Source organism: Hyalella azteca, unplaced genomic scaffold (assembly GCF_000764305.2).
Source record: "Hyalella azteca isolate HAZT.00-mixed unplaced genomic scaffold, Hazt_2.0.2 contig6504, whole genome shotgun sequence".
Lineage (NCBI taxonomy): Eukaryota > Metazoa > Arthropoda > Malacostraca > Amphipoda > Hyalellidae > Hyalella > Hyalella azteca.
This window is the reverse complement of record NW_025936665.1, coordinates 90322-106663: the sequence shown is the minus strand read 5'-3', so window position 1 is coordinate 106663 and position 16342 is coordinate 90322. Positions and strand designations below refer to the sequence as shown.

The 16342-nt window shown below is 40.6% G+C and overlaps 1 protein-coding gene across 1 annotated transcript in view; it reads left to right on the top strand.

The window, feature by feature from the left end:
* The first annotated feature begins 13061 nt into the window (after positions 1-13061).
* LOC108664831 (sodium channel protein para) overlaps positions 13062-16342 on the top strand; it is a 72712-nt gene continuing 69431 nt past the window's right edge. Inside the window, exon 1 of the mRNA XM_047880881.1 lies at positions 13062-13482. The gene's annotated coding sequence lies outside the window, so the exon portion shown is untranslated. The remainder of the gene's footprint in view (positions 13483-16342) is intronic.

Here is a 16342-nt window from a genome sequence, read left to right as displayed (position 1 = left end):
TGGGTAATGCAAATTACCACTTAATTTAGTTACCATTTAGAGTGACTTCAAAATGATTTGACTCTCTAGCCCTGGGTTGTGGAGCGAAACTCGATGGTAGTCAACTTACCAGAATAAACCGGATACTCTCGCTCAAATAACGGCATCGACCGGAACATTTTATTTATTGTTGTCCGCACTTTTTACCAGTTAGGAATTTAGCAATAAAAAAAGTAATACACCGTCTCCCTGTTCAAAAACTTTTTTTTTGTTAATTTTATTTCTACAAAATTAATCGATTAATTACTTTACATAATTTGGTTAAGAATATGTAAGCTTTATAAATGTGAAAAAAATATATTGATGTGTATAAAATGGCATTTAGTTTCAGAGTATTACTCAGCTTAGAATTGGGATTAATTGTGTAGGCAAAGTTTATGAAGTGCTCTCTGTCCTTGTCACGCAATCGAACACAGTGACCGCACCCACCACCGCAGTGGCGATACCCTGCCCTGCCGAACGTACGATATCGCAACTGGTGCCCCCGTACGTACGGCAGCGACAGTTTGATGCCGTACGTATGACAACGTGGAGGTCATGCACGACAGTGTCCAAGACCCAGCAGGTACGGCATATTGGCATTCCACAATAAAGCCTCAGGTTATATTTAATTATTTTTCAAATTCTTATATTTTCATAAAAATAAAATAGTATTCTCTCCAAAATTTTCGATCACGAAATACCTCCCAGAACGGAAAATATTTTTAATTCCGGTTTAATTACTTCACACACACACAGACAACATGAGCTATTATAGCGGAGCACTGTTTTTCACGAGACAAGCCCTCAAGCAAATTAGGTTCTAATCCTTGGATCTCGAGTGACAGGAGTGGGCGGATGGCTGCTCCTATGAAGGTTACTGCACCGCGAGTGAGCTAACCGATCAAAGTTCCAGCGTTTGTGGCTCCCTGAGGAATGATCGTCATGCCCCGGGTCCTGGGCTCCAATGACGACCAATTTATCTTGCGTCTTATGCAAGATAAATGTGTGGCGATATTGTACACTATCAACATGTGGCGATATTGTACACTAAGCGAGACTATTATTCAAAGGATTCATTAAGTTCATCGCGGTATAGGTTCTTATTACAGGAGGACTTAATTAGTTTGCACTATAATGAATTTATGTACACAATTCACCTACCGTTAATAAAATTTGCTTCCCATATTTCCGTCCATACTCGCAGGATGTATTTTTTTTCGTTGCACTCCGTTCATTGCCAGTATAATTTTATATACTATTAGCTTACAGGGGTTAAAGATTTACCAGTGTCTGTCCTGTGGACTATACTAGACATCCCATAATTTCCTCTTCAATTTTCTCTCAGTTTTGAACCCACAGCTCCGATGTTGCTCTTATCTGCCCGGCCGTCCCGCCAGGCGTTTAGGTTCCGAGCGCCCGAACTGTTTCATAGGACGGCAGGATAGTTATTCACTATTATTCCGCTTGAAGTACATGCATAGCTGGAAAAACTTGAGTTTGTTCAATGCCACAGGTAATTAAATTTTGCTCGGAAAATATAGCGAATTTTCCCTAGAAGTATTGTCGAATTACATCGGCCGTGATTCTTACAAGCCCATGTAAAGTATTAAATCCTACTTTCAAGCATCAGATTTTCCAGTCACAATGTAAACAATTTTGACGAGTTTTAATTTAAATCAATAAGTCACGATAGCTGATTTCTTTCATCTGTATTTTCCCTTTTTGCAATTTTATTTAGTCACTCTTTCCAGTGGAGTTATTGCAAGATAGTTCTAAACATACCTTAATGATACCTATGACGTTACAGTTGAATTTAATTTTTTAACATCAAAATTCAATTCGATTTAGATTCGGACTTTGGTCGCAATGTACGAGATCTTTACTGAGATTTAAATGTTCTTTATAATTATCAAAGGTAGTGTGCTTGTATAGGCCTTTCGTACGAAGATCATTGACGACGGTCGATGTAACCATAGACAAAAGTTTCCCTTTACTTTTGTTTTTCCCTTTTATTTTGTTCGACCTTGTCTAATGGAAAAAATAATGAAGTTTCAAGAATGGGAACGGCGCGCGCCTGACAGATAAGTCAGATTTTTCAGACATTTGACGTTCTGTAACACATCACGTTTTTAATATTGCATTCAGAATACAGAGATCAAAGACCACAACGAGCGTACACTCACTGCAAATGTACGATCCTATGATGCGATGCACAAGTCCGGTGTACAAACTTCTCCCCGTTGCAGTTTGTACAAAATCGCATCGGCCGGTAGAGCTGAGAAAGATCAGGCAAACTGCTGGGGCTGGCACGTCTGTCGAAGACCACCACTGCCGTGCTTCGAATGGACTATCATGATCTCTTCCCTCAAGAACGTAGCCTATAACACTTCTTGACTGTAACATTATCAGCCGCAAGCCATTAGACGGATAACATCCATTGAATTATATCAATCAGCCCACAGGAAAGTAGCCTGACGCAGTATAACCCAGCTTCGTCTGCCAATCGCGAAAAATTTTTACACCGACCTGACGGCTTTCCTTTCAGGGCTGATTGGTGCACAAATTTGGTGGTGCACAGTTGCGTTCCCCTGGGGCTCCGTAAACACGACTCTTATCTTGCCGACTGATATAGAAATATCACATTTAAATCGCAATAAAAACTTTTCCCGGTTTCAACGACAGAGCAACATTTCGTTGAGAAGTATCGAGCTGACTGAAGCATCTCGGTGAATCTACTAGCTGAGTGTCAAAAGTGTCGAAACATCGAGAAAAGTACGAATGTGTTCCTGTTTGTTAAAATTAACACCCTTACGAGTGAATGATCTCAGAATTGTGGGTGAAAACGTAATGTTCTAATTGAGGTTCGCCACGTTTAATAACCTCCATTCTTCACTGGGCAGTTTGTGAACCATAGAGAATTTTATTTAAATAGAAGGAATTTATGGTTCATCAGGATAAATGCTTTATAATATCTCACTTATATTTTGTCCAATTTATTTAGCCTATGTTTGGTTCGATTTGTCCGTCTACGTTCACCCGATGCGTTTCGAGCTCATGCAAATGATACGTAACTAAACTGATGGTGGTCACTGACAATTAACGCTAAGAAACCATTTCCTGAAATAACTTGAGAGTAGAAGCGATATGAATGCTGGCTGAGACAGCGACTTTAATGCCAGCAGTTTGGGTACGACAACTTTTGCCCTGCTCTCTCTCTCTCCTCTCTCTTTCTCCCTCTTTTTCACCCTGACGTTCGATTCTTTGAATCTAGAACACTCGTCCATGACGTCATGAGCTCCCGGCAAGAAAGACTAATATTGAGAGCATAATTCAACATCAGACTAGGGTAATTTATCTCGAAGACATTTTCTATCGAGATTATTTTGCCTTTTTCTGTCGCCATTCATCCATAATTAATGTATATTTAGACATTGTTGCAGAGTTTTGATTGATCTAAAATTTCCATGAACTTGCACGTTCCAAACGCTTCCTGCTCGCATGCCACTGCTGACATGTCTTCACTTCCTACTGTGTTTGACCGATTTTATTCACAGTTTTCCCAGCCATCACCCGGCATTTCTCTTCATCAAACTATATTAACTTTAAACTCTCACCACTTTTTCAATCATGAAATAGTGTCTCATGTTCGTTAAATGCTATTATTAGTTACGATTGGTTATATTTCATTGGGCATCTGATCAGTATTAATGGATTCGGCCGTGCTCGAATGCCATCGTCAATCCGCACCGATAATGGGCCTGGACGCGAGTAGCTTGTAGGCCCTCGGGCATCAGGGGCTCACAATTTCGGTGGCCGATGTGTCGGCGACGAAGCTCGCCAAGAACAGGACTGATGGACAGCAACCAAAGTTGACGCGTTAGCTACTTGCTGAGGACAGCGCTGATGGACAGCTCTCACCTGCTGACGCGTTAGCTACTTGCTGAGGACAGCGCTGATGGACAGCTCTCACCTACTGACGCGTTAGCTACTTGCTGAGGATAGCGCTGATGGACAGCTCCCACCAGCTGACGCGTTGGTCCCTAGCTGAGGACAGCACTAATGGACACCTCCCATATGCTGACGCGTTCGCAACTTGCTCATTCACTCTCACGTCAATGGCGCCATAGGCTCGTAAAGGGTAATGGTTTGACGCACAAAGCATCATAAACACTAACACGATAATATGCTACTCTCAAGGCATAATGCTAGCTAAGCTCACTCTCATTAGAAGTTGTGGCGCACCGCACCACAGCCACGCAAAGGATTAATGGTTGTGGCGTGCCACGCCGCAACCACGCTAATGAGTTTGGCTGTGGCGTGTCGCATCACTGCCACGCTAAGGGTTTAAAGCTGTGGCGTGTCGCATCACTGCCACGCTAAGGGTTTGGAACCAGAACGTTTCTCACAAAGATCACTAGTAATGATGGCTCTGAATATGTTATATTTGTTTGTGAGCCTTCTTATCTATTATATGCTTGTTATAAATTCTCGAGAACTCACACCATCACACCCATGTCGTGTATATACGTAAATCGTAATCTCTGTATTTCCTTCCCGTGTCTCAAGCTGTAGGGTTATCTGCCAGGCTGGCGCGGCCCTCGTGTCGCTGGTTAGAAAGTTTGTTCCATCGTACTAAGGATCTCGTTCCTCAAGTGGCCTGATTGGATTTTGATCGATTGATTAAAGCAATAAAGTATAGCTGTATTTTTGCCCTTTGATTACCAGCAATTCCTACGTGCATTACCGCCTGAAGATTATTGATTCGTCGTCCCGGATTTTGGTAGGTGCGGCTGTCGATGGTGCCGGCTTGTAAATTACCGTTGTACTGGATAGGCATTGTTGTTTGTTGAGAAGGATTGTTAGAACCGTTTAAGTGTTGTGACCTGAGCTGTGTGTGAAGTTCTCACTGTGGCTCCACAACACCGCTGCATTAAACTAATTATTCGCTTCCAGTTAATCTTCTCAATATCGTTTGAAAACCGTCATGGTCGTGCAACTATTTCCGCCCGGTTAATTGATGACGTAAAGACACGACGGACTTCGGCACGTACCGCATCTCTACTGCAAAGAAACTTAACATAAGTTTTGCGTTTTAGAGCAAACGATGAATGAAGCCTTGTTTTATTTCCATTTAAACTTGTCACGTACGAAGAGAAATGTCACGCGTTTGTTTGAATGTTTGAAGCACGCTCGAACACCAGCCTGAGAACAGTCGCATTAAGTTGCGTACCAACAAAGTTTCAAGTTAGTTGACTGGTCGTTATTGACGGCTTACAACATCAAGCTTCTGGTTTTCGTTTTTCTGATGCGAATATTCTTGCCACATGACTGAAATTTCGGTAAAGTTCACGTCCTAACCAGCATACCACAGCAAAATTTAATCGAGTTAACCTGTCAACGTTCGGACAAAGTTATTTGTCGGATTGTAGTTTTAACAAACCTGGCAGCACCTAATCACTGACAGGTTAGCCATGCGTGCGTCGTCGCATAGACTGACGCGATCGATGTGCCGCACTGTGGTCGCCTCTAGCGCAGCTCATGTCATGCAACGGCTCGGAAAATGCAACTCTTTGCTTGCTTTGCTTCTCCGTATTTAATGAGACAATCTAATAAAGGCAATAAACCGAATAAAGGCATTGCGTAGGAGCTGATAGAGGTTCTAACTAATAGAAGACAGGTCAATGGCAAGTAAGCTAGTAGGCATGTCAGTACCGTTGAATCCCCATGTGAAATCAATAGTGGATACGTGTAACAAGTAAGTCTTGTTATAGTTGATAAGTGATAATAGTTTAATTTACATTCAACTATCATCATACGAAAATGGCAAATTAATAACATCGAACTTATGTCTGCTGGGTTGAAACCTTGCTGAAAGTTAATTTTCCTGTCTTTGAACCTTATTCCTTAGTGATAGATAAGTTTCCTCGACTAGGTTATTGAAGTCTAATTCTATATATGCACGAACCGACAGAAGCCTATTCAGAGCTTTGTAGTGGGAGCCGTTAATGCTGTTTTGAGAGTGCCCGATTTACGTACGGTGACGTTTGTTTGCTGTCTATTGTAGTGGGTGATGGCTTTTCAATACCTTACGTCAAAAACAATACTTTACAGCACTTTAACCATTAACATAACAACCCAACCTTGTACGGATGATTCTCGGGAAGGCCCTGAATCGTTGCATTGCGTAGTAGTGATGAATTCGATGGTTATCGTTGCGTGCTAGAAGAGAGACTGCCATGCTGGAGAACATTTCTTCAAACAGACGGTTTTTGGTGGTCATCGAGTGAAGGCGTGTACAGCAACGCGGCGAAACTCCATTAACAATAAGATTGCACATATTTCGACTTATATGGTTCAATTGTAATGAATCGAGCACTGTGATAATGCCTTCCAAATTGTATTTTTTAATTTAGAAATTTGGGAATTACGAACTCCTGCTATTACCAATTTTGTTCTCTTGCTTAAAGTTAAAGTTAAATTTTTTCATATAAATATATATAATTTAGGTAGTCTTTCCTTTCCAGCTAAGATAGCTCGAATGGATCAATATGATGTTTAATGGATCAATATGGTGTTGTCAATATGTTGTTGTTTAATATGATGTTGCTGATGACCTTATCATTCAGAGAGAGTATTAAGCGATTATTCACTCGTTTTGCGCACGTCTCCGTACAAAATCGTGAATGTATGGATGAAGTTTACCTGAAGGTTGTTAAATGATAATAGAAGTTTGGTTTGCTTTTGAAGTGATCAGTTTTGAATGTTTCCATATCATCTACTTGCATGCAAGTACGCTGAATTTATTGTAAGCAATGATACTAAGCCCATGTTCCGACGTCCAATGACTATATTTATGATAATTTACCTTTTTTTAATTTCGCTGCAAACATTAGTTAAAACAATTTTTCAAATAATAAAGATCCATACGAAACATTTTTAAATGTCCTAATGCATCTCAGGCATTCCGACAGCTGTCATAAAACTTGTGCAATGGAAGCCTAGCTGCGCCTTATAATGTGATGGGATTTGGAAAGTACTTAATCATCATCGATAAGTTCGACAAAGAGTATGCGACTTTCCTACGTCTCATAAAAAAGAGCAGGCGGAATTGAGGCGGGAGGAAAATCTGGTGCAAAGTGTCTCTCGTGACACTATCCTGTCAGTGAACACTGTGACAGAATGGTGTCACGATAGAAAGAACTTTCTTGAATAAATAGCTATAATTGTGTCTCAAAAGACGAAACTTTTTGAAATAACTTACGAGAATGATGTCTCGATATAATGAACTTTTAAAACTAAATTTATCATTATTGTGAACACTATAGTAATCACAGTAATCATCGCTGGATACTGTAGGTCAGGATCAACGCTGGAGTGCAGCTGGTCTGTCCGGACGACAGGTGGTGCGCTGCTGCCTTCTGTTGACCATCGAGTACGTTGCTTGGTAAGGACCCTAATGATTATCGCTTATCGATAACGCAAGCTTACCTGCGCTGTAATACGCTTTAGCATATCGAGGGTTTGCTAGCCGCTCACATCTCATGATTTAGTCTACAGCTATCACATTCATTTGCAGGTAAACATGCCAAAAGTTGCGTTATTTGTTTATTCTACGTTTAATTATTCAATAAACTTTAACGTTGCGTTGTTCATGCAATTATTTTTGAACGATGCAAAGTTTATGATACAGCTGGGAAATTAATTTTATTCCTCTCCCAATACTGAATTAGATAATCTGACGATGATGTTATATAATGTGAATAGTAATAAAATAAGCTCTGCTTGCGCCCGCCATTTGACTTCTAAAAACCCGCTCCACGTTTAAACTTTGGGTTATACTCACGCCTCAACCTCTGGTTGTACCCACGGTTTGACCTCTGGTTGTACCCACGCCTCAACCTCTGGTTGTACCCATGGTTTTACCTCTGGTTGTACCCACGGTTTTACCTCTGGTTGTACCCATGGTTTTACCTCTCGTTGTACCCACGCCTTAACCTCTGGTTGTACCCATGGTTTTACCTCTGGTTGTACCCATGGTTTTACCTCTGGTTGTAGCCTACCCACGGTTTTTCCTCTGGTTGTACCCACGCCTTAACCTCTGGCTGTACCCACGCCTTAACCTCTGGTTGTACTCACGCCGTAACCTCTGGTTGTACCCACGGTTTGGTCTCGATATTGTGGAATTGTGTGGTGGGGGGAAGTCTCATTAACTTCCTTACTGATGAGTGAGGGACTGATTGGGGAGACTGGTAACATAATACTTTTCAATCTTTTCGTCCGTTCAAATCTCATTGAAAATCACAGGAGTGCATCAGGGTTAATTAAGATGCATGAAATTTGGCTTACATCGACAGTTCTTGAAATAAGATGTGTTTAATTTTCAGTTTTTAGTAAGGTTTGATAAAAAAATTGATAAATATAATTGTCCCTCTATACTTGTGGGACCAAAGCTCTTACTGAATTGTTAGGTTTCTGCTTGAGTTAAGCCGTAAGAGATTTGCTGAAGCAGCTCAGCAGATTACTATTTTAGCAGTATACCTTAATTATAGTGCCGAAGCCGCTGGGCACGAGGGAATCTAGCGAATTGCGGAGCGAAGAGAGTTCCATGTCCTAAAGAGCTGAAGGTCGGCCTGTCTCTCTCTTGCTGTAGCTGCTGCTCGAAAAGAGTCCAAGTTTAGGTTAGCACATTGCTCCTGGAGTGACGACACGGAGAGACCTCCTCCCCGAAACATCAGCCTCGTGCCGATACCACACAGTGGAGCGCTCCGAAGTCAGGTTCACGCGATCTTCAAAGCTAAGGACTTTTCGATATCTGGACCCTACGCCGTGTAAACGTGGCAAAGCTATCTCCTCAGCATTTCGTATGAATTAATATAATTATTATTATTATTTTGACTATTCGCCTCTAGGCGAGACTTTCCCCCGGATTCGAATGTTGGGAAACACACGCAGAACGTCCAGTGATCATTGACAAAAGTTGTAAATGCATCAGATAACTGATCGCTTTCGCGTACTATGAAGTCGATCTCCTGAATCTTCTTTCTTATTTTTTCGTTTTTACCTGATGGTAGACCCATTTTGCGATAACTTCTAAATTGTGGCATTTATTTATTAATTGACAATACTTATGTGTATTTACATTTATTTATATGTATTGATAGAAGTTCCACTAATCCGGACTAAGATTATTTTGCACCCAATGACCTTTATAAAATTATAAAAAGGGGAGGAGAATTTGACATGGCTGGACCTAACCTCGGTAGAAAGGTGTCTAGCAACGTAAAGAAGGGTTTTGTACACACCTAGCCCTAACTCTAACCCTAACCAAACATGGTTGGCGTTTTTTCGAATGTCTGGTAATGTAGTTCATTTATTTTTGCCTCCAGTTTTTTTAGTTCAAACTAGTTACAGAGTGCACAACCGGACGCAATTTTATCCAGATTTTTAACCCCTGTCCGTTAATGTTACAAATCCTGTCCGGTTATTGACCGATCGTCGAAAAATATTTATATATACATAATATATTTATATTTAGGAAAAATTACCTGCTTCGAAAATTAATTCGAAATAAAATTCTTTCTGACATTTTCTTCTGCTTGAAGCACAGTATTTTGCGATAAATAATTATGTAAAAGTAAGATTTGCCTGTATGTAAAAGTAAACTATTAGCATGGTATCAATCGAGACTTCTATGAACGTGTAGAGTTTTGATTATGAATTTGATATCTGATCGTGTTGACCAATTGATATCTGATCGTGTTGACCAATTGATATCTGATCGTGTTGACCAATTGATATCTGATCGTGTTGACCATCTGGTGCTGCTGCCTGGTGCTGCTTCTGTCTGGTGCTGCTGCCTGGTGCTGCTGCCTTAAATTTTGCATACATCAACTCTAGAACCGTGGTATTTTATACTACCTTTCATAAGATGACATTTTGTCTGCTACTAATGCAAAAATTGGTTAGTTACTGTATTTATTATCGTAATCTATTATATTATTTATTTTCCTAGTTTGACTGTCAATAAACTTTTCAGTCCCTATTGTTTGGAAATCTCTGAGTTTTTATTAGCCTCAGGCGTACATCATGAATGAATTTCAATCCTTATGTCGGGACATTTCCTGCGTACGGAGTTGAATACAAGCGAAGAAACATCCCAATAAATGCCACAAATTGACTGATTTTCGAGACCTTGTAAACAGTTGGCAGCAATACACAGTTAGATATTAGGAGACATCTTTCAAGACGTTACAATTAATTCCATTTAATAACCTTGCCTAAAATCTCTCGCGTTTAACCAAAAATATTCATGAAATAAAAACTTGACTTGCACAACATATAAATGAAAAATTTTGTTCAGAGCTACATTTTTCATAAATATTGAAGTGCACGGAGAAGATCTTTGAAGCCCTCGCTCGGCCCCTGCGGCCTCCGAGGTCAGCCCGAACTCAAATTAAAGGAATTTTCTTCTCATTAAGAGAAATTAACCAGCGTCGTGAGGTCACCGGAAACGTGGCGCGATTCTGCGCAGCAATTCACCATCTTTTGCTACCTCCCCTGGGCATCATGGGGGCAGCAGCAGGGCATCATGGGGCAGCAGCAGGGCATCATGGGGCAGCAGCAGCAGCAGGGCATCATGGGGCAGCAGCAGGGCATCATGGGGTGGTGGGTAGCACCTAGAGTGGAACGTATAGGCAGAGGACCAGTGGGGCAGTAGGAGGGGGTGTCGTGCCCCCGTAGCGGATCAATAGAGCCAGATACCACGGGCTGGGGAGCTGCTGCGTGTTGTGCAGCGTTTGAGCAACACGCGGGAGGCGTTACGTGTTTATTTTTGCAACGTGTGAGCAACATTCACAAGGCGTGTAGCATGCGGAACGCGTTTCAGAAGATGGTTGCAGAGTCCGGCCTTGCCAGTCAGTAATGAACATGGTATTTCTAAGGGGTTCAAATACTGCAGTCTAGGATTCCATTCACTGATGACGTAACCAGACGAATATCTCTTTGCTAGAAATCATTTCTCTTCTTCTTCTATATCCCGTGGCGCTGGTATCCTGAATTTGATGTGACCTGCTGATGAATTTATAAGCTTGGCTTCGTAAAAAAAACATCTAAGCCGATTGTAATTCAAGCTGCCTTATCCGTTTCCCGATTTAAATACCCTGACCTTGATAAGGGTACACTTACTGTACAGTCTGTACTTAAGAAGTACTGGAATTTACTGGGAAATAAAGTTTAACTTTTCAGCTGCGGGGCTTCGACGTGAACATTCTTGTCCAAATAACATAACGGAAGATATATGAACGCTGTCTATTTCTACCGCTACAACCTCCCTATTGATGGGTTAGTGGTTTACTGTAACCGCTCCATGTGCAGCCCCTTACGTCGCACTGTAACCGCTCCATGTGCAGCCTCTTACGGCGCACTGTAACCGCTCCATGTGCAGCCCTTTACGGCGCACTGTAACCGCTTCATATGCAGCCCCTTACGGCGCACTGTAACCGCTCCATATGCAGCCCCTTACGGCGCACTGTAACCGCTCCATGCGCAGCCCATTACGGCTTAACGTGAATGAGGCCCAAACAACGAATTTAGTCCGTTTGTTTACACAGCGATTAATCTTTTAATTCCAAATGCTCAGCGCTGCAGGAGAAAAACACCCAAATTTTGGCAGGAAGTTTGAGTGCTGGGACTCATGGTCTCGGTTGTGCTGAAGCTATGGCTTTATATGTGCTGCTCGAGTACTCTGAAAATCAGTCTCACTCTGAACGCAAATACAGATCATTTACGGCACAAATGTCAGCGATTGTGCCCGATTGATTGACAATTCAGAGATCCTTCTCCGTGCAATTTAGGATTTATGAAAAATGTAGCTATGAACAAAATTTTTTATTTATTCGATGTGCGAGACAAGTTTTTATTTTATGAAAACATCGCTATATCTTTGGTTTAACGCGTGAGATTTTAGACAAGGTTATTATATGGAATTAACTGTAACTTCTTGGAATATATATCTCCTCATATTTAACTGTGTATTGCTGCCAACTGTTTGTATGGCCTCTGAAATCAGTCAAATTGTATCATTTAAGGGGAAGTTTGATCGCTTGTAGGTACTCAACTTCTTTATTACGATTTCCTTCAATCTCGTTTAAAAATTATTCAATGCGAGAACCGTTACACATTATAAGTTTGTTCAATGATTTGCATCGATCTAGCAAATCGGACCAAAAATTGAAGTTATGAATATTTTTGTCTATTTGGGTACCTCTTCCAGTATAGTTTAACGTAAAAGTTTGGACATGACGTAACGTGTCAATAATACCACTCGGAACGTCATCAAAGCGCCGGCTATTCCCTTGAATGTTCATGGAAAGCGTGCAGAATTGAACATTCTCGAGGTATTCTAGCAGTTGATTCTACAGTACCTCAGCTCTATTTTGCGGAAATCTATACTTTACTATAAATTTTGTGTGGTGTTGCATGCCCCATGCTCTTCTGCAGCGTTCAGGTCACGAACTGAAGCCAAGAATTAGATTTCCTTGGCCAAGTCAAAAGAGAAGAAGGCAGAAATTTGGTCACTGTGCGCCAATCAACCAAACGTATGAAAAAGCCGCAAGAATTCCCATTATTTATATTCCTGACTATCCAGGTAGCCTCAGTAGTCTTGTTAGGACCACAGAAGAAGTTTTTTTAATTGAAACCCAGTTTCAAAATTGATGCTTGTATTTTAGTTTCTCTGTGAGAACAGAATTTGATGAATTCTGGAGCGTACGACAACACGAGTGAGGGCTGGCAGCGCCTGGCCCCCCCAGACGTTGGGTGCTTCATTGGGAGTTGAACCTGGGTCACGTGAACATCTCTGTCGTGTGTGTTGTTTGATTGGAAATTTATATACATTGTTTTACTTTACAAACTTTGCTTTGATGTCAATGTGATACTCATTTAACTGCAAAAATTAATTTGTCATGAATAAATATGTAGGAAGATATCTTTGAGCGCAGAGTAATATTGCGTGTCTCTTGTCTTTTTGCAGTGGTAACGTTTAATAAGAAACACCGTCGTCAAGGAACTAGTTAGCTTCTCGAGAACCACAAGATTTCAAACAAAGATTTTATAAGATTTTTGTGTCATTTGATGTGATATGGTGTGTTTTTTTTCTATTTAACCCTTGCCTGAAGCCTGCAAAAATTCCACTTTTATTGACTAGTTCTAAAGAGTAACTTTTTGGCGCTTGGAAGTGAGGAGGCTCCGTTTTGTTGGCCTAGCTTTCGTTGCAATGCTGAAAGCTGCTGCTGCTGCCGTTGCCGTGTGAGCAGACTCGCTGTAATGTCCCTCTAGCACGCTACATCCTCCACCTCCTAGTGCTGCTCCACCTTAAATGAGATCACGAGAACTTGCTGACCTTCGCCCAAGTGCTCCGATTCCACCACACATTTGCCTTATTTGAATCTTCATCGGGCATTGGTGAGTTACATTTTCATCCTCTGGGCACTACTTTGAATGTGTAGGTAATTCAATGTGGAGACCATTACGATTTGCTTAGATGCATTTTATAGTTCAGTCAGTATTTCCTTTTGCTTTATGTGTAATACGTCTCATTTTTTATGGACAAGAACGAAAACTCAACTTCCGAATGGAATGTCCCAAGGAGTTTGATTGCCAATTTAGTCGGTGAGAACTCAAATTTCTATTGATTCTCTTGCTTCTACCTTTATTATTTGTTCCAACTGTGTCATAGGAATGTTTGGGCTTGATCCGCTTTAAGCTGATTGACGTTAAACCCTAAACACTGTTAAGTTTTATCAACGTTTGACTGGTATTAATATGCAAATACCATCATATTTTCTGCGCCTAGCGGCTTGCGTGCTCGGTATATATGGTTTGATTAAGACGAAAAATAGCTCACCGGTCGCTTATTTCAATAGTGTCAGGCAGACCTATAATAAATTGAATATATCGTCTCAGTTAAAACCATGAGCAACTCGTGAAGTTCTTATTTGGCCTAAATATTCAGCTTCAAACAACGTAAATTGACATATAGGACAGACATACTCCAATTTATTATATCGCCGACCAGTACCCATATGAAGCGAAGTTAGTATTGCGACCTGAGATAACAGCACCTTGCAGCAAATGACATGACGGACGATTACGTGTCTAAGTGAACCGTTGTGTCCTGCACTGTTTTACTAAAGAAAAACAAGTGATTCTATTATTCTACTACCCAAATTCGAAAAATTTGCTCTGACAATTAGGAGATTAATTTAATTTAGTGCTTAAACTTTAAAATACAGGCCGAGTGCAATTTTTATTGAAATGGAACAACTGTTCTCATTGAAGTTTACTGTAAACAATCAGAGCGGGGTCCTGATGTGTCCTCGCCGAAATGCACTACAAATTAAATTGTCTACTACTACATGCAAGCCAGGAAAGACAGTTCCGTCTTTGGGAAGTCGGAGCTATCTCAACCGCACTTTAAATTATTCTATGCAAACCCGAAATTGAATGATATGTCGATTTTTGTGTACTTGTTGCCAAGTCATGTTCCCCGAGCCTTGAAGTGAATCCTCAAAAATAGAACAGCGAATGAAGTTTATAAAACACTTTGGCTTTGCTCCGCTCCCATCAGTCTGTTCTACTAACTTCTTTAAAATTTTTCCATTTTATATTCCTTTCATATAATTCTGAAAACGACAGAATTTCAACGCAAAATAATGAATCGTGTCAATCGAAATGTCAATTAACTTCTTAGTCCTATTGTTCGTTTTAACTTGTGGAATGCGTTCATGTCGGCTTTTTTATGCCATGCAAATTCTGAACCCGGGGGATCACATAACTGTTTGTACTGGCAGTGATCAAATTTCAGCCCCAGCAAAAAGCTTGTAATAAAAGCACTCTGTAAACACGTGCAGCGCTGAACATGAATGACCGGTCTATCAATGTATGGAAGTGCTTATTGATTATCTTATGGCAATTATCGATACATTTAAGATCGATGCCTTATCTTGACACTTAACATATTCAGCACTCGCGCATTTTTTTCGCACGTATTTTTTATTCACCCACATTCAGAACCGGAAGAAAACACATTAGCTTCCAGCTACTAGATAACAATGAAACCTGCCTATGTTAAGATAGCCCAATTACAGTCATTCGAATGAAAAGTTTACCGCCTCAGACAAAGATTCGAACGTATCTTACACTGTAATTCTGATGTCATGTGTAACCGTATTCTGAGACTTTCATTCGAGTTAAAGTCCATGAAGCTGCGGTCGAATAAGCTTGAACTTTCTATCGGTATTGAGCGTGTGTTTCAACAGAGGGAGTCTGTGTCTCTCTGCCCTGGGAATAATGGCATGTCGTAGCAACGCTTCGGCATGTGGCGTACGATACGTACGTGCTCTCGCTGCGCAGCCCTAGAGTGAAATGTCAAATGAACTGCAGCAACAATCTCCCATCTGTAGAGTTCATCCCAAAGCTTGGAACCGCTCTCTCTTGAAGTGCTTGTAAATGATGGCATGACCGCCGTGTAGTAGAGCTATGGTCTCGCCAGTAGTGTTTATGAGTAACTTTCGTTTTTCGCTTCTGAGACCCCGGGAAAAAAATCACCAACTAAACATCTCCAACGACAGCCGGAGAATGCCGACATCAGTTTTACCAGTAAAACGACAGCTCATCGCTTAATACTGAGAATAACGAATCCAACTTTTAGAGCATGTGCATCGATGTGTACAGAGTTGTACCAATGAATTGATGTACAAATGAATTGAATCCTCGCGTATAACAGAATCGTTTATTATTTGATCATGCCATTTTTTTTCTTCCTCAAAATTGTCCTCTTCGGGGGCCGAGAGCATTTATTCTATAATGTGCCAGCAACGGGAAAATCGTAACTCGGTCAAAGCTTCATTAAAAATAATTGTCCGCTTGAACGGTGCAGATGCAAATTCGAATGTTGTCATTGCGTTTTATCATTCGTTTCATGCGTTAAATCATTACATATTTTCAACCTAGATTATTAAATTGTTTTGTAAAAAATTAGGACTCTGATTTCCGATCGACAGCTAAATACAATATCTAATTTATATTTTAGAAACTGTTGTGTGTAGGCCTATAATTATTGGGATTTGAAAGTATATTCTCAGTTGTGAGTCATTGCACTATTTTAATTTAATAAAAATTGATAAATTAGGACTGTGTTAAGGTTTATAGATGTCCAGAGGTGTGAAATATGCGCCATTGTTTAACATCATGTTTGAATTGAACTGATAATAAATGTGTTAATATTCATGTTTTTGTAAAAGGGTATTCTCCATCAATTGAT